Genomic DNA, 17,240 nt, shown 5'->3' with positions numbered 1-17,240 from the left:
ATCAGATTTTCTACCTACATGGAAGGCTTAGCACCTGTACAAGGTGGAGCATTGGGAAGGGCCTAAGCCCGCTTTAGGCTACTCATAGTGGGGAGTATCATATACTAGTATCATGCATATGATACAAGTATATGATACTACCTCCATAGTGCATAGTATCATAAAGTAGGATCAGAGATGGCCATATTTATTGCCATGCATGACACAAAGTAGCATAGCACTTAACATGATACGGTATCTACCTATGTTACTCTCACCCTCTCTCTCTTCTTTAATTGTGTGCCACATAAGCATGTTTGCTAGTCCCAAGTGTATGTTACTGGTTATGTTACCCCCACTATGGCTAGCCTTACATGGCATTTTTGCATATGTGGAGGAAAGAGGCAAGGAAAAAGTGGAGGAGTGGGCTCTCATGCAAGAGCCAGCCTCTACATTGTGGAGCATTGGGAGAGGCACCTATATGGAGGTGGTCAGGAATCGGAAGCTCACGCCGGTCGTAGCACCACAGTTAAAATGATAATGGCAAGTCAAATCACGGGGCCCCACCAGTCTAGTAGTAACTCGCTGTCAAATCACACAACCCTACGTTTGCAGCAGCCTACTCCCTCATCTTCTCGCGTCTCTGTCGAACCGACTAGGCGGAACTGCCCCGCCTACCGCACAGGAAAAGCCCCACCCTCGACGTTTAAATAGTACAGTATACTAATTTTGTATCCATGGATTGCGACATGGAGCAAAGCCTCAAAAAAACGGCAGTACACATGTATGGAGTATACAACACGCCCGTCGCGTTCGCATTGCACCCCTGACGGTCGGTCGGTCTGGCACGCCACTCTCCGAATAGAACGCGCGTCGTCATATTGCGTTTGCACACACATGTGGGACCGCAATTGAGAACCAACCATAGGCACACTCCCTGGCCCCGCAAGTCTGGTGAGTTAATAGAAGAGAGAGACGAGCGATAGTACTAGAGAAGTGTTGTACATACGTTGGTGCCCTGACGATCCCTGCAAGACACGCAAGATCTGTTCGTCCATGCATGTGACCAGACTCCAGCAGACACGCCTAGATTGGCTATCATCTACATATCATGTAGGTTGTGTTATACAGGGTTGTAGTTCTGGTGAGAAATCTAAAAAAAGGTTTCTTGTCATCTCGCAAAATTAGGTGTCATGTGCTTCGGATCATTGAAAAAATGGGTTGAATACGTGCCACATTTTTGGAGGCTGAAATGTGGGCCAATAGGTCGAAGCCAACGCAAGTCGTTGTCAACTTAGTCGACAAATGATTCTAACATCGTTAGCCATTGGATTTACATCCAACGACCGGCATCCACATTCAATATCTCGTCTTTTTCCTCCAGCGCGCCAGGACCACCTGCTCCCGCCTCCTGCTACTAGTAGCTCTGCTTAGCATGCTTCGCTGTGAAGCGCTACTCCACCGTTGGCCAGGCCATCCCTCCACCCCTCCACACCTCATGTTCTTCTCCACCAACTGCCGAACCACACCGCACCAGAACCAGTTAACCCTTGTACACCTCTCCGTCTACGACTCTACTCCCGCATCTTTCCATATCCGGCTCGTTGTTGTCCGGGGCCTCGCTGTCGTCCACCACCTTGGGTGCGCTCAGCGCGGAGTGGTCAATGTGGTCAACGAACGAGACCATCGGAAGTAGACTGTGCGTGGAGAGGCTGACAGCTGGGTCCACGGCCGCATGCGAGGAAATGCCTCCTTATTACGACCAAAATAATGATTCCTCCACATGACAGCTGGGACCCACCTGAAGGGCCTCTGTATTTCATGAAAAAAATGTCCCCCCCGCCCCGCAGACAGGTCAGACCCACCAGTTATATCTTCGCACGCAAGGAAGTGCCTCCTTATTACGCACAAAAAAATGAATACCTCCTACTAGTTGGGACCCACCATAGTGGGAGGCTGACTTGTGGGCCAACTAAGTTGACGGGGACGGAGGGCTTTGTCAACTTAGTCAATATGAACAATTCTAACTCCAGTGACCGTACGATGTCCATCCAACGGCCGTAGTGCTTCTTCAACCTCATGTCTTCTTGCTCCAGCCGCCCAAACCAGCGCCGGTCATGCCGCGTGCTCCTGCCTCCCGTGGCCGGTTGTGATACCGTGGAGACCTCACTGCCCCTTACTACTCCCACCACTGGCCAGGCCATCCCTCTACTCACCCACACCCCCTGTAATTCTGCAGCGACGACAGCCTCACCCCACAGCCGAACCAGTGAACCCTCGTACTCCTCTCCGCATGGGCATCCACTGCCGCGTCTTCCCTGGCTCCGCGTCGTCCCCTTCCTAGGCCTCGCTGTCGTCCACCACCCTGGTGCTCTCAGCGCGGTGTGGTCAACGTGGTCAAGGAACGACTTCCATCAGAAGGGCACTGTACGTGGAGAGGCTGACAAATGGGTCCACGACAGCCGCAAGGAATTGGCTCCTTATTACGCGCAAAATAATTATTCATCCACCTGACAGCAGGGACCCATCGGACGGGCCACTGTATTTCACGAAAAAACATTTCTTCCCAGACTATTGGGACCCACCAGCTACATCTTCGCATGCAAGGAAGTGCGTACATATTACGGGAAAAACGATTCGCCCCCCTGACTGCTGGGACCCACCAGCTAAGTCTTTGCATGCAAGGAAGTGTTTGACAGTCGGGACCGACCTGGTCGAAGCGTACGTAGCATTGTCATTCTGGTCGCGAACGTGTACGTACATACTGGTCAATGTAGACGGGCACGTGTCATAGTAGAGGCGCGCGCGCAGCATGTACACGTACATATGACGGCAAGGGTGCAAGAACGTAAATACATCCACGTACGTACAAATGGGCGGGGTCTCAAACGCCTACTCGCGCATACGTATGGCCAGGGCTCGTGTACATGGCTGGGTCGGAATGGAGAAACTGCGTCATCGTCGTTTCATGGGGAGCCAACCAACTGGGTAGGAACGAAATGCGTTGTCGTGTTCATCGGGAGGGCTTGGACAGAACAGTCGATGGAAACAAGGCCTCGCGTAGAACGGAGGAAACGGCCTTCTGTTTGACAGGCCACGGTCGAAACGGTATCCTGTTCATCCGGAGGGGTCTGCGTACCGCAAAACAGAGGAAACGGACTTTTGTTGGACCTCCTACGGTCGAAACGGGTTCCTGTTGATCGGGAGGGGTGTGACGTACCGCAAAATGGAGTAAGCGGACCTGTGTTGGAGCGCTACGGTCGAAATGGGGGTCCTCTTCATCGGGAGGGTTGTACGAACAATAGCCCGTGGAGGGGTGGTTGAACAGGACCCCATGGAGAGGGCTAGTTGAACAGTAGCCGGTGGAGGAGCGCGCGGTGGAGGCTGGATGAACAGGAGTCCGTGGATGAACAGTTGCAGGTGGAGCCTGGAGGACGTTGACGGTGGAAGTGGTAATTTGCATGAGCAATGTTTAGTTTAAAAATGGTAGGTTGACAAGAGTCGTATAATAAAAACTTCCATGTAGATCACTGAATGTGAATCGTATGATCAACGATATTGAAGTTATACTATGGAAGCTTACTAGTTGATAATCATTAATTAGTAAAAATATTGGTGTTAAGGTTTGTGATCACTATCTCATTAAAGTGTCGGTCATGACATAGCATGGAAGTTTGAGTGCACCGTGTCACCGATTGATATCCTTTGTGTTGTCCGGACCAACGGCACGCTATATAGTTAACTCTTCCCAACCTCCTCCCTAGGAACATGTGACTAGTACTTTGGTTCGACGGCTAATAAAACTTTCACAATAAGTATTTGAGTTCTCTATGACTAATATGAGCTTGTGGACTATTAGCACTTCCACCCTTCCATATTTTGCTAGCCTTTTAGGTACCGTGCATTCTTATTTGGAAACATAGTAGAAAACAAAAAAAATTCCTACAATTACCCAAGAACAATATGAAGATGCCTAAACGGTTTGGATCATGATCGTTATCGACTTCAAGTAGTAGCGGAAGTAGACGAGTCAGCATAGATCATACTTGGATTCCCTCAACCTGTAGATGAACAATCCCGCGAACCTCCCACGAGCAGTCCCTCGAATGGAAGACCGAAAGCACAACCTCTCTACAAGTCCTTTATCGGTAATACCTGGTATTGCTCGATAAACTCTGAAACCCTTCCAATGACCCCGAAACGCTTCCGGTTCCTCTCGAAACTATTTCAAATATTAATGAACCGATTACACAAATAATTCCTCTATACTCTCATCCTACTAACACTTAGAAGATCATGATTACCTTAAGCTTGTGACCTTGTAGGTGTAGTAAAACCTAGACATGAATGAAACTCCTTCATTCAATGACTGGGAGTGCAACCATGGATGTCCATATTGATCCCTATGATTACACGAATGATACTCGAGTTAACCTTTCGTTATCATGTGATATTCCCTTTTCTACATGACACTTTACAAAACCCTAGATGTATCAGTATCCTCTTGAGTCATACACATGCTCACTATACTATTATCCTCATTACTGATTTTGTTCTTCTTTCTCATTGTTATGTTTCGACATCCATGTGACATAGTCACCTATGTCTGGCCAGATGATGATGGATGTCATCACACTGAGAGGGGCCTAAGAATATCTCTCCATTGTTGGAGGAGCAAATCTCATTCTCAAGCTATCTAGTCCCTTGTCAAACTTTCTGATGAACTGGTAAGTTGTCGTTATGATCACCATGTTACAGTTGACGTTTGAGCAACCCCAAATCTCATTGTATGGTAAGAAGTGACTAGGATACTCTGATACGTCTCTGACGTATCTACAATTTATGAAGTATTCATGCCATGTTTACAACAATTTTATATGATTTTCGTATGATTTGCATGGAACTAACCCGGAGTGACGCGATTTTCAACAAAACTACCGTGGTGTTGTTTTTTGTGCGGAAATAAAAATTCTCCAAATGCAACGAAACTTTTTGAAAACAAATTGGAACAAAAGAGGCACTAGAAGCTTCGTGGGAGGGCCAAAAGAGCCACGAGGTGGGCACAACCCACCAGGGTGTGCAATCCCCCTATGGCATGCCATGGTGTCTTGTGGGGCCCTCGTCACCCATCTTCGCGTGAAACCGACGCTGAAAAATCCTACAAATATAGAAACCCCCACAAAGAACCCTAGATCACAAGTTCCGCCATTGTAATCCTTTGTAGCCATGAAAAACCAATCTAGACCCTATTTCGACACCCTGCCGGAGGGGGAAATCATCAGAGGTGGCCATCTTCATCATCCCGGCGACCACCATGATGAGGAGGGAGTAGCCCACCCTCGGGGCTGAGGGTTTGTACCAATAGCTTTGTGTTTAATCTCTCTCTCTCTCGTGTTCACAATCTTGATGTATCGTGGGCTTTGTTAATATTGTTGAATCATATGGTGTTTTCCCCTCTCTATCTTGTTGTGATGAATTGAGTTTTCCCTTTGAGATTTCGTTTTATCGGATTGAATACTTTTATGGATTTGAGAGCACTTGATGTGTGTCTAGCTATGAAAATACCCGTGGTGACAATGGGGTATCATACGGATTCACTTGGTATATGTTTTGGCACTCAACTTGCAGATTCCCAAGGTGACATTGGGGTAACCTATGCATAGGGGTTGATGCACGTTCCCATATTTGTTTATCCGGTAGAAATATCGAGGCACTCTTTCAGGTTCTTTGTGTTGGATTGAGTATTATGAATCTGAAATTGTTTGATGCATATCATATAATCAACTGATGTATACTCGCGATGACATTGGAGTATCTAGGTGACATTATAGTTGGATGATGTGTATCCTATGGTGTTATTTTAGTACAAACTCTTGGATAGATCGATCGGTAAGAATAGTTTGGTGTTATTTTAGTACGAACTCTAGGATAGATTGATCGGAGAGAATAGCTTTGAGGTGGTTTCATACCCTACAAACAATTTATTCTTATGTTCTCCGCTAGATAAGAACTTTGGAGTGATTCTTTGTTGCATGTTGAGGGATGGTTATATGATCCAATTATATTAGCATTGTTGAGAGATTGCACTAGTGAAAGTGCGGACCCTAGGCCTCATTTTCAAGCATTGCAATACCGTTTATGCTCACTTTTGTTACTTGCTACCTTGCTGTTTTTATTGTTACTACTACAAAAATCAATATCTACTATCATTACTACACTTGTATCACCATCTCTTTGCCAAACTAGTGCACCTATATAAAATTTACCATTGTATTTGGTGTGTTGGGGACACAAGAGACTTTTTATTATTTGGTTGAAGAGTTGTTTGAGAGATACCATCTTCATCCTATGCCTCCCACGGATTGATAAACCTTATATCATCCACTTGAGGGAAATTTTCTACTGTCCTACAAAACTCTACGCTCGGAGGCCCAACACAAGTCTACAAGAACAAGTTATGTAGTATACATCATACTCTCATAGTCTAAGGAACAAAAACACATGTTAACACTCCATGTTATAACAATTGATTTTAGAGGATATTATCTCAGGGTATAACAAACAAGTTTGGGTCGATTCAATATGTTCATTTTTCTAACATCATATTCTCAATGTTGTTTTAGGACTATCATTACACTTAACGATATCCTAAGATTCGGAAAACATGATCACCAACAACACATGAGCCAGTCTTAGAGGCTAGACCAGGAACCTAATCTTTACCCTTTATCATTCCATACATGCATATGCGTTTTCCACTGAATCGCATATTCTAGGATCAAAGCAGTTATAACATAGAATATAAACTCTTAATTATGTAAATGGAAATATAATGATACACTATTATTGTCTCAAGGGCATATTTCCAACAATTTCCCATTCTCACCTCGAGAACTTGGTTCAAACTTCGCCGGTGCATCCAAATACCTGATATGATATGCTCTATCACACATAAGCCTTATTATATCCTTCAACAAAACACACAACATACTTACCTATCATGCCATTCAGAGATATACATATATTACCATGCAACTTCCATGGTTACAATTCACATGACTTGAGTGATCATTGTCATTTTTTCTTTGCATGATCATATAGAGATGACATGATATTTGTGGCAAAGCCACCTTCATCCTTATTGTACATGTTATGATAGATCATTGCACATCCTGGTACACTGCCAAAGGCATTCATATGTAGTCATGTCATTCAGTTTATCGAATTTTAATTAAAAAGAAGTTTGATTATCATCATTATTAGAGCATTGTCCAAGTGAGGAAAAAAATGATGGAGACTAATGAATCCTCAAACAAGTGGGGATGAGGTTCATGATATTGTTCTAAAAAAGGAGACAAAATAAGAAAATAAAAAGACGAGAAAAAATAGAGAAGGGGCAATGCTACTATCCTTTACCACACTTGTGCTTCAATGTAGTAACATGTTCTTCATATAGAGAATCTCCATGATTTGTTACTTTCATATACTAGTGGGAATTTTACATTATGAGAACTTGACCTGCATATTTTGATGATGGGCTTCCTCAAATGCACGAGCTCTTCATGAGCAAGTAAGTTGGATGCACATACACTTGGTTTTACTAGCGAGCTTTCATACACATATAGCTCTAGTACATACGTTGCATGGCAATCCCAACTCCTCACATCGATGTCGACGAAAAGGCCTCTCCATTTCCTAATGATCCACCGAGTTGATGCGAGACATTCTAAATTTTTGTCTTCCCTTATAAACATCTACCATCATTCTCTTTGCCATCCAAACTGCTAAGTCCATGGCTCATGCTCAAATATTGAGTGGAGTTGAAAATGCTAAAGTGGGGAGAAATATGATACAGTTTCTTGGTTTAACACCGGGATGTTAATGATCTATACTTTATGCTAGGAAGCTCGAGTTATGTCAAGATTACATGATTAAATGTGTAGGAATGAAAATCTTTAACATGGATATTTTGGAGAGTAATAATTATTTTCTTGTATTCTTTTATATTATCATTTTAATATATTTTATGTCATCATTTCTGAACATTCATACCCAAAGAGATTACATGATTAAAACATGTTAGGTAGAATTCAACATCAAAAATTCTTTTTTTATCATTTACCTACTCGAGAACAAGCAGGAATTAAGCTTGGATGTTGATATGTCTCCAACGTATCTACAATTTTCTATTGTTTCATGATATTATATTCTCGGTCTTGTATGCTTTATACACCATTTTATATCATTTTTGGGAACTAACCTATTTAACTCAGTGCCCAGTGCCAGTTTCTGTTTTTTTCTTGTTTTTGGTTTTATGGAAAATCCCTACCAAATGATGTCCAAACACGATGAAACCTTTTGATTTTTTTGGACCAAAAGAGACCTTAGAAACTTCAGGGGAAACCAGACGATGCACAAGGAAGTGACAAGGCAGGGGGGCGCCCTGCCCCCTTGTGGGCCCCTGATGAGTGATATTTTTACACTCATTTCGCCTTTGTTTAAATCGAGATATTTTAATTACAAAAAGATATTCGCTCTGATATTGTTAATAGTGACAAATGAATGCAAAGGATTCCACAAATCCTCTCTTTGATGTGTTTCCATAGAAATTGGGCTAAAAAGGGAAGAAGTCACGTGTGCAAATAGAATAGAAGAAGAATGGAGGAAGAAGGAATCACCAGGAGGCGTCTGTCCGAAGACAACACAAAAGATGGTGTTCCTTATGGGTGCGAGCACCCGTATGGCGTGGATTCTAAGGCAGATCATCCAACCAGAACTTTCGTTAAAGGGACCCCGTCGAAATGTGAATAGAGGGACGTCCATGGAGCACAGAAGAGAAAACCTCTTCATCATCGTCCTCATCTGCAAACCCTAGCCGCCGCCATCTCCATAGCCATCTCCACCACCACCATAGTTTAGTGATCATCCATCCCATTCATACTTGTAATCGTGCATCGCACAAGGCATCCATTGTAAAACATATTGTAATCAATCAATCTCAAGATGTGTTCTTCAATTTTTTCTTCTCGCGATCTGATCTCCATCTGTGAGTAGTTTGGTAAGGTATGGGTTGAGGCATAAGCCTTGCAACCCGAGGTATTTGTTGAGGAGATCAATGGAAGACTTTGATATAACATCTCATATGTGTTAAATAAAATTGTTCCGTGAAGATGTATCTTGTCTTGTCTATGATCTTCATCCCTGCAGGTACCCAGGATCATCGAGATTGAGCACCGGTGTGGATAGTAGCAAGGAGACCATGAATTGTTATACCGCACATCGGTGTGACCTTCCCAACGTATCTATATTTTAATGTTCCATGTTGTTATATTATCATTCTTGGATCTTTTACAATCATTTTATAGTCATTTTATATCATTTTTTGTACTAACCTATTGACATAGTGCCCAGTGCTAGTTGTTGTTTTCTGCATGTTATTTACATGGCAGCAAATCAATACCAAACGGAGCCCAAACACAGCGAAACTTTTTGGAAAAAAAAATTGGGCCAGGAGACACCAGTGGGCCAAGGAAGCACCTGGGGGTGCCTCAAGGGCAGCACCCACCAGGGCGCGCCAGGAGGCCCATGCATGCCCTGGTGGGTTGTGCCCACCTCGGGTGCCCCCTGAACTGCCTCTTTGCTCTATAAATACCCCAATATTCCAGAAACCCCAGGGAGTCGACGAAAATCAATTCCAGCCGCCGCAGAGTCCAGAACCACCTGGTCCAATCTAGACACCATCACGAAGGGGTTTACCACTTCCATTGGTGCCTCTCTGATGATGCGTGAGTAGTTCTTTATAGACCTACGGGTCCGTGGTTAGTAGCTAGATGACTTCCTCTCTCTCTCTCTCTTGATTATCAACACAATGGTCTCTTGGAGATCCAGATGATGTAAGCATTTTTGTGGTGTGTTTGTTGGGATCTGATGAACTTTGAGTTTATGATCAGATCTATGTTTTTATCCATGAAAGTTATTTGAGTCTTCTTTGATCTATTATATGCATGATTGCTTGTAGCCTCGTATTTCTTCTCTGATATTTGAGTTTTGTTTGGCCAGCTTCATCTATTTATCTTGCAATGGGAAGAGGTGCTTTGCGATGGGTTCGATCTTATGGTGCTTGATCCCAGTGACAGAAGGGGAAACGGCATGTATGTATCATTCCTATTAAGGATAACAAGATGGGTTCTATTTCTACATAAATAGATCTTGTCTACATCATGTCATCGTTCTTATTGCATTACTCTGTTTCTCCATGGACTTAATACACTATATGCATGCTGGATAGCGGTTGATGTGTGGAGTAATAGTAGTAGATGCAGGCAGGAGTCGGTCTACAAATCTTGGACTTGATTCCTATATAATGATCATTGCCTGGATATCGTCATAATTATTTGAAGTTTTATCAATTGCCCAACAGTAATTGTTTTGCCATCGTTTGCTATTTTTCTCAAGAGAAGCCACTAGTGAAACCTATGCCCCCCCTGGATCTCTTTTCATCATATTTTTCTTTGCAATCTATTCCTTTGCATTTATTTTCTCTTTGTGTTCAAATTATTATCTTTCTTGTGAGCATCAATAAAATCTTATGCCTAGCTAGGGGCGTAAAACGATAGCGCTTGTTGGGAGGCAACCCAATGAATAAAATGTATTTTTGCTTTTTGCTTTATGTTGTTGTGTGTTAGCACAATTATTCTACTGTTATTATTGTGTTTTTTGTGTTTTAATAAGTGTTTGTGCCAAGAAAGGCCTTTGGAAAGATTTGAGTGAAAGTTGATTTGATCTTGCTGAGAAACAGAAACTTTTACACTCACGAGATTATTTGTAATTTTTAACAGAAGAGTGATTTTGAGTTAATTCTTTTTGCAGAAGATTAATGGACAAATTTCTCACTTCCACCAATTTATTTCATAATTTTTGGAGTTAAATAAGTATTCGAAATATTCAGATTGCTACAGACTGTTCTGTTTTTGACAGATTCTGTTTTCTTTGCGTTGTGTGCTCGTTTTGATAATTCTATGGTTTTCTTTGATGAGTTTTTGCCATAGAGAAGTTGGAACACAGTAGATATAATTCAAAAACAAAATAATAATAGGTTTTCAATAGTACTTATAGTAGTGGTTTGCTTTCTTGTACTAACGGATCTCACGAAGGTTTTGTTGGAGTTTTGTGTGATTGAAGTTTTCATGTTTTGGGTGATCTTACGATGGATGAAGGAATAAGGATTAACAAAAGGCTTAGCTTGGGGATGCCCGAGGCACCCCAAGACAATATTCAAAGAAGTAGCAAGCAACTAAGCTTGGGGATGCCCCCGAGTGGCATCCCCGCTTTCTTCTAACAACCATCGGTATTTTACTTGAATCTATATTTTTATTCGTCACATATTATGAGTATTGCTTGGAGCGTCTTGTATGATATGAGTCTTTGCTTGTTTTGCTTTGTGTTTTAAGTGTTGAATCCTTGCTGAACACACCCTTTTAAGAGAGAAAAAATTATACTATGCTTGCTCCTATGCTTCACTTAAATTTTTAGAGCCATGGATTTGCTCTAGTGCTTCACTTATATCTTTTTGACCACGGTGTGCTTTGTTATTTTTGAAGAAATGCTCTAATGCTTCACTTAGATTTATTTGGGAGTTAGTAAACATTTTAAGAAATTCTCTCTTACTTCACTTAGACTATTTTGAGCAAAAGAAAAATTATGCTCATGTTCTTCACTTATATTTGCCTGAGCTTATCAAAAGCAACATATAAAAATAGTCCCAAAGTGATAGATATCCAAGGAGGATATAATAAAAACTTTCATGAAGATCATTGGACAAAATAAACTTGATTCTTAGTAATGGTTTTGAGATATGACGATATGATATGTGAGTCATGTTGATGAGTAATTGTGCTTTAGTAAGAATATTGATGTTAAGGTTTGTGATTACCTATGCAAGCACGAAAGTCAATAGTTATGCAATGAAATTTATATCCTACTTATGGTGCATTATTCGGTGTTACTTATGCTTAATGCTTGGGTACGGGATTTTTTGCTTTTTGGTTGGTCGCTTCTCAATCTTTTGCCAACCTTCATTTTGCACTAAGTATGATCACTACTTGTGGATCCAAAACCCTTTAAACCAGTTTTGCCTTATGAGTCCACTATACCTACCTATATGCAGTATTTCCATGCTGTTCTAAGCAAATTTGCATGTGCCATCTCTAATTTTCAAAATAAATTTCTCTTTTATGTGCTCTACCGCTCGCGAGGCGGTGAAGGGTGACCAATATTTTCCATGCTAAATGTGTTATTCTCACGATGTGTGTTTATTCACTTGTCATTGCACGAGAGTACGCCAAAGGTATTAGGGATGCCCACTACCGAAATGAATAATGAATTTACTTTATGTTGTCAAATAATAAATTCCTTGGAAAGTGTTGGAATTGAGGGCACCTGTGGACACGGTTAGCCATGGAAAGTGAAAGTAATGGTGGAAAAAGGAATAAACTTTATTTTCTGTTTGGGAACCGCCTCTGTGTATCTAGCATGGAAAGTGTTGAGATCTCTAAGCCGTTTTCATTGGTGGGAAAAGTATGCCTCTCAAAAATATTTTTATCTCTCAGTTTAAGCTTTGAGCTCTGTCACCTCTACAAATCCCTACTTCCCTCCGCGAAGGGCCTTTCTTTTACTTATGCAATTTTTATTTTGAATTTGAGTCTCCATCTTCTCTTATAAAGCACCAACTAAGGGTTACTACGATCATATTTGGGCATTGGGTGTAGCTAATATTCGAGTTTGTTTCATGAATGGATCAATGATTGAGCATAATGGGCTAGGGATAACTTGCTTTAGTGTTGATATTTTGAAAGACATGGTTGCTTGTTAGTATGCTTGAGTATTAAAGTCTTCATGTCAAAACTAGACTATTGCTTTGAATCATATAAAAGTCCAAATGTACATGCTATAAAGAAAAGAAATGTGATGAACATTTTAGGCAGCATTCCACATCAAAAAATTTGTTTTTATCATTTACCTACTCGAGGACGAGCAGGAATTATACTTGGGGATGCTGATACGTCTCCAACGTATCTATAATTTTTGATTGTTCCATGTTGTTATATTATCATTCTTGGATATTTTACAATCATGTTATAGTCATTTTGTATCATTTTTTGGGTACTAACCTATTGACATAGTGCCCAGTGCCAGTTGTTGTTTTCTACATGTTTTTTTACGTCGCAGGAAATCAATACCAAATGGAGTCCAAACGAAGCAAAACTTTTTGAGGATCTTTTGGGCCAGAAGAGATCTAGTGGGCCAAGGAAGCACCTGGGGGTGCCTCGAGGGGGGAAGCTCCCACCAGGGTGCGCCAGGAGGCCCAGGCGCACCCTGGTGGGTTGTGCCCACCTCGGGTGCCCCCTGAACCGCCTCTTCGCTCTATAAATACCCCAATATTCCAGAAACCCCCAGGGAGTCGACGAAAATCAATTCCAGCCGCCGCAGATTCTAGAACCACTAGATCCAATCTAGACACCATCACGGAGGGGTTCACCACTTCCATTGGTGCCTATACGCTGATGCGTGAGTAGTTCTTTGTAGACCTACGGGTCCGTAGTTAGTAGCTAGATGGATTCCTCTCTCTCTCTCTCTCTCTTGATTATCAATACAATGGTCTCTTGGAGATCCATATGATGTAAGCCTTTTTGTGATGTGTTTGTTGGGATCCGATTAACTTTGAGTTTATGATAAATTCTATGTTTTTATCTGTGAAAGTTATTTGAGTCTTCTTTGATCTCTTATATGCATGATTGCTTATAGTCTCGTATTTCTTCTCCGATATTTGGGTTTTGTTTGGCCAACTCGATCCATTTATCTTACAATGGGAAGAGGTGCTTTGTGATGGGTTCAATCTTACGGTGCTTGATCCCAATGACAGAAGGGGAAACGACACATATGTATCATTGCTATTAAGAATAACAAGATGGGGTCTATTTCTACATGAATAGATCTTTTCTACATCATGTCATTGTTCTTATTGCATTACTCCATTTCTCCATGAACTTAATACACTAGCTGCATGCTGGATAGCGGTCGATGTGTGGAGTAATAGTAGTAGATGCAGGCAGGAGTCGGTCTACTAATCTTGGACGTGATGCCTATATAATGATCATTTCCTAGATATCGTCATGATTATTTGAAGTTCTATCAATTGCCCAATAGTATATGTTTTCCCACCGTTTGCTATTTTTCTCGAGAGAAGCCACTAGTGAAACATATGGCCCCCTGGGTCTCTTTTCATCATATTTAACTTTGCGATCTATTTCCTTTGAATTTATTTTCATATCTATTAAACCAAAAATACAAAAATACCTTGTTGTAATTTATTTGTTCTGCGATCTATTTATCCTATCAACCACTTTTACCTCAGGTTATTTGCCTATCTTGAGGCACCGTACCCGAAAGGGATTGACAACCCTTTTAACACGTCTGGTTGCGAGTATTTGTTATTTGTGTGCAGGTACTGTTTACGTGGTGTGAGGAGGTTCTCCTACTGGTTCGATGACCTTGGTCTCATCACTGAGGGAAATACCTACAATCGCTATACTGCATCATCCCTTCCTCTTTGGGGAAATACCGACGTAGTTCTAGCAGACATCATGGTGACAGTAAGGTTTAGTAGAGTAACATGGATCATATCCTTGGGGAGAAATGAGGTGTGTTCATTAAATGCCCAAAGCTCTTGTCTGATTTCATTATCTTAATTATCGAGATAACCCCACGCGACGGGTAGGGCCTGCGATAGGACAACTGATTCTTTAGGAAGGACTCATGACGGTTAAGATGTTATTTGGATACATCCCCCATTTTGATCTGTAACAAGCACATCTCGATGGGTGACTTCCAGCGCAAAAACTAATATCTTATTTGATCTCACCACAAATACAAGGTTTTAAGCATAAGACCTCATACCCGCACCTCTTTTTATTATAAGTGTTTGAATCACTATTGCTTGTTGATCCAGTCAAAAGCTAGATTTGACACTTTGACGATAGCTTGCTAGAGACCATCGCTTCAAGGGAATCTTCCTCTCATGGGTTCGATAACCCAGGGTCACCTCTAGGGAAATAGGTGCGGGATACTCTTACCTATTCCAATACTGGATCAATAAAAAGAGATATCAACCCCCTGCTACTCCGATTGCCATAATTCCTAGCCTATAAATTCCCAAATATTCCAAAAACCCAGCGCGAGACCCGAAACAATTCTTTCACCACCACAAGCATCTATTCTTCCGCGGTCCCATCTGGAGGCGTCCATTGGTACTCTGCCAGAGGCGGAATCCACCACGGGGGCCATCTTCATCAAGCTTGCTGCCTCCATAATGATGTGCGAGTAGTTCCCACAGGACCTACGGGTCCATAGCAGTAGCTAGATGGCTCTATCCCTCTTTTTGATCTTCAATACAATGTTCTCTTTGAAGTTCGATTGGATGTAATCCTTTTGCAGTCCATTTGTTGGGATCCGATGAATTGTGGGTTTATGAACAGATTATTCATTCAAACTAATTGAGTATTTTCTAAACTTAATTATGTGTGATTTCTATAGCTATGCAATTCTCTCTGATCTATCCATTTAGTTTGGCCAACTAGATTGATCTATCTTTAGTGGGAGTTGTGCATAGTAGTTGGTTTAGTCTTGCGGTGTCCTCACCTCGTGACAGAAGGGGTAGCGAGGCACGTATTTGTATTGCTGCTACTAATAGGGTAAAACGACGGGGTTCGATCATATTGATTGGTCTTACTTTGTCTACATTATGTCATCATGCTCCAAGCATTACTCTGTTTGTTCCGAACTTAATACCTTAAGATGCATGTTGGATAGCTGTCGAGGGGTACGGTGGAGTAATAGTAGTAAATGTAGAATCATTTTGGTCTACTTGTCACAGACGTAATGCCTATATATTGATACCGCCATGAATAACATCATAACTATATGCTTTTATGCCAATTGCCCAACAGTAATTTGTCTACCCACCATTACTATGCTCATGAGAAAGATGCCTCTAGTGAAAGCTATGGCCCTCAGATCCATCCACATCATATTACTAAAACCGTAAATACCTTGCTGTAATTATTTATCTTTTATTTTATTTTGCAATTTATCTCTACGTTTATCAGAATTAATCCTTGCAATTAACGAGTACGAGGGGATTAACAACCCTCTTGCCCGCGTTGGGTGCAAGTATTTGTTTTGTGTGTGTGTGTGCATGTACTGTTTATCTTTTTTGCGTGAATCACCTAATGGTTCAATATACTTTGGTTCTCAACTGAGGGAAATACTTTCTGCTACTATACTGCATCGCGGACCCACCTGCAAAAGTAGCAGTCCCTAATGGTTCCTCTTCAGGGAAAGACCAACATCTATAAAAAGTAGCAGCCCCACCCGCAAACCCTCTCCCATGCATGCGCCCTCTCCCACACGAAGTGGATGATGCACATTCAAGCTGCTTGAGAGTGCAAGTGCCACATTCATACCAGTCCAGAGCGGACACGACCTTCCACTAATGCCGGCATTGAATAGGTGCAAAGACCGGTTGTCAAGACGCTTCCCAGTCTTCGTGCTTGTTCAATAACAGAGTGATGTGTGTGGACGGGAAAGGACAGATATCTATGGCATTCAAACGGTCACCCTATCCATTCTCTTGTGGCATTAAACATGCACGATGGCCGAGAAACCCACTCTGCCGCTTGACTTGGCCGACAACTACTATACAAATGAGGCACGCCTGCTACAGAACCACACCACACCACCATCCCACTTCACATCCTCCTCCGTGCAGCACCTCCAAAATGACCGCGAGTTCTAGTGCATTGTGGGACAACCTCTCGATGGAGTAGAAGCATGAGCTGGCCGCCCCTGTAGCAGACTGACAGGGCCACTTCAAGGCGGATTGAGGTCAGCCTTCTGGCCAGCTTCCCGGAGGTTTCCAACAATGACCGGACGATGGAGGCGGCCTTTGATGATGAGTCAGCAGCCCTGTCCATGTTGTTCCATGTCATCTTGATTGTTGAATAGGCACCAAGACACTTCAACGCCACCATGGCAGAGGAGCAGCCGGTATTGCAGCCTGCATTGGTGTTCCGACAGGTGTGGGAGGGGCAACGGTACAACCTCTCCCTCCTCAAGCAGCACTGGATGGTGGTGGGAGCAAATGTAGAGTGAGATCGCGAGCGAAGAGGTCATGGTGGCCATGGCTGTGTAGAACCCCAACTACA

This window comes from Triticum dicoccoides, chromosome 7B, assembly GCF_002162155.2.
Source record: "Triticum dicoccoides isolate Atlit2015 ecotype Zavitan chromosome 7B, WEW_v2.0, whole genome shotgun sequence".
Classification (NCBI taxonomy): Eukaryota; Viridiplantae; Streptophyta; class Magnoliopsida; order Poales; family Poaceae; genus Triticum; species Triticum dicoccoides.
Note: the sequence above shows the minus strand (reverse complement) of the source record.